Source organism: Poromitra crassiceps (assembly GCF_964638095.1).
Source record: "Poromitra crassiceps genome assembly, chromosome: 16".
Classification (NCBI taxonomy): Eukaryota; Metazoa; Chordata; class Actinopteri; order Beryciformes; family Melamphaidae; genus Poromitra; species Poromitra crassiceps.
This window is the reverse complement of record NC_139645.1, coordinates 23056422-23058921: the sequence shown is the minus strand read 5'-3', so window position 1 is coordinate 23058921 and position 2500 is coordinate 23056422. Positions and strand designations below refer to the sequence as shown.

Genomic DNA, 2500 nt, shown 5'->3' with positions numbered 1-2500 from the left:
AACACAACACTACACAACACAACACACACAACACAACACAACACAACACACACAACACAACACAACACAACACAACACAACACACACAACACAACACACACAACACAACACAACACAACACACACAACACAACACAACACAACACAACACAACACAACACACACAACACAACACACACAACACAACACAACACAACACAACACAACACAACACCCACACAACACAACACAACACAACACAACACACACAACACAACACAACACAACACAACACACACAACACAACACACACAACACAACACCCACACAACACAACACAACACAACACACACAACACAACACAACACAACACAACACAACACACACACACAACACAACACCTATATCTCTCTGATCTTGAAAGAAGCGCTGGAATGGTTTCGTCTGCTAATGCTAACCTTGCTTTTACGATGAGAGTTGAGTCACAATGGTAAATAGTTTGATGGAGAGATATAGAGATGCACAGGCAGGAAACCACAGACATCCACTAAAGCAGCGTGACGCCTTTGATGTCTCTGTCTGTCTGTCTTTCAACACCCATATGAATCAAAACGGCTCATTATAAATGTATCAGGGTGAAGAAACAGCACAGACATGGTCAGTAATGGTAAACATGATTATTGTTGTAGAATGGAATTATGAGTGTCTTATAAAAGTATATTTAAAGCCATACATTACTTTGGCAAACTGCATTGCCAAAGGACTGAATACATTGGAACTCTGTATGACATACCAAAATGTGTACATTGAGAATCCAGTCCTTTGGCGAATAATGCAGTTTGCCAAAGTAATGTATGTCTTTAAATATACTTTTATAAGACACTTCCTGGACTCTTGGTTTCATTCAATTTGGTTTATAGAAGCTGTTATAATTATTATACAGCGGATGAGGAGTGGTGAAATTCCATTGTACAACAATGATGATACAGTACAGTAGGCTACATGTAGGTTTTATGCTTATAGTTGTTGTTCCCACAGAATGACTCAACTAGCAAATACAAATAAAGAAACAACATAAACAACAACAAGAGATTATTTCCAAAATGGGAGACAAATCAGCTCCATAAATGCAGATAAGCACCTGCTCTGTAGGCGTAGGCGTATTCTAGAGGCAAATATTTAAAAGTTATTTCTTCTTTATGATTAAATTAAGAAGAGTCACAGGCAGAGAGAGGCTAATCTTTGAATTTGACAGTTGATCATTTTAAGATACTGTGATTTTAATCCCACGAGCATTTGGAAGAATAGCCTAACTACACAAATTAAGCTTTATAAAACAAAAACACCCCCTGTAGAAATATAGCCTATATGATGAGTGAAGATGCAGGCATATTAAGATACCATATGAGAGAGACAATAAACCCCCAAAACACTGTTGAATATCACAGACACACCTTCCAAGAGAGGAATATTGACATTATGTAGGCTATAACATCTATAGAGGCCATTTACACCTGGCGTTAACATGTGGTTTCTGCAATCTGATTGCAATCAGATTGCACAAATGGTTGTCCTCTCAATCCGCATAAAGTTGCTGTATCCAGATTGAGAGGACACATTGCATTTACACTTGTGTTCAACGTGTACACAATGCATCCCTGACCACCTCCGGAGGTGGTTTGGCCGATCCGATTGCAATCCTTCAATGTGTTTTGGGGGGTGTTTACACCTGGCATTTCAAGTGATAAAACACAATCTGATTGCAATCTGATCACAGAAAATGCATGTTAGCGCCAGGTGTAAATGGCCTCTAAGAGTTAGGCTAGTAAAGAAGGCAAGACATACCGAGGTTGACTTTCTCGTCTGAACGATGCGCAGAAAGTTCCTTCCACTCCGCTAGAGGTGCAGAACAAAGCGGTGAGACAGATGATCCAGTCAGTCTATCAGCTCACTTTGACCAGACACAACAAGTCTTCTGTTCACTCAGTGTCTGATCCTTTTTACACGCGTTCAAAGCACTCGAGTCTGTCAAAGATAATCAGGCTAAAGTAATATGCGAGCTGCAGAGGTCGGAGGACAAGCCGCAGGGGTCGTGGTGCTGTAAAGCCGCCGGAGAGAGTCTTTCCTCGGGGAGAAGCTGACAGCCAGTGTGTCACCGAGAGCGAGGTGCGCGCTGTGCGCTGGAGCCAGTGGCAAGTTAGCAACAACAAAAACAACAACATGACTTCCGGTAGAGCTTTTCCAAAATAAAATCCTATTTGACAAACTGGTGTGGCGGCTGGGTGTACTGTGACCTCCAGTCGCAGTCGGTGATCATCATGACATCATTAGATATATATCCTAGCCTGGATGTGTTGTAGCTATTATAGGCTATTGTTATTTGGTTGGTTGTTTTTGTCTTCAGTGTTCCTATTTTGTCTCTACTCCTGCAACAAGCCAATTTCCCCATATAGCTAATTAAATGTTCATAGCAGTGTATAGGCCTATGCAAGTTGGCATATAGCCTGGCCCTATAGAGTTTA

At 41.1% G+C, this 2500-nt stretch overlaps 2 protein-coding genes across 2 annotated transcripts in view; both read right to left on the bottom strand.

Moving 5' to 3' along the window:
• LOC310790991 (adhesion G-protein coupled receptor G5-like) overlaps nucleotides 1-1909 on the bottom strand; it is a 56544-nt gene extending 54635 nt beyond the window's left edge. Inside the window, exon 1 of the mRNA XM_083652715.1 lies at nucleotides 1824-1909. The gene's annotated coding sequence lies outside the window, so the exon portion shown is untranslated. The remainder of the gene's footprint in view (nucleotides 1-1823) is intronic.
• LOC310791528 (uncharacterized protein) overlaps nucleotides 1-2500 on the bottom strand; it is a 220712-nt gene that overhangs the window by 124814 nt on the left and 93398 nt on the right.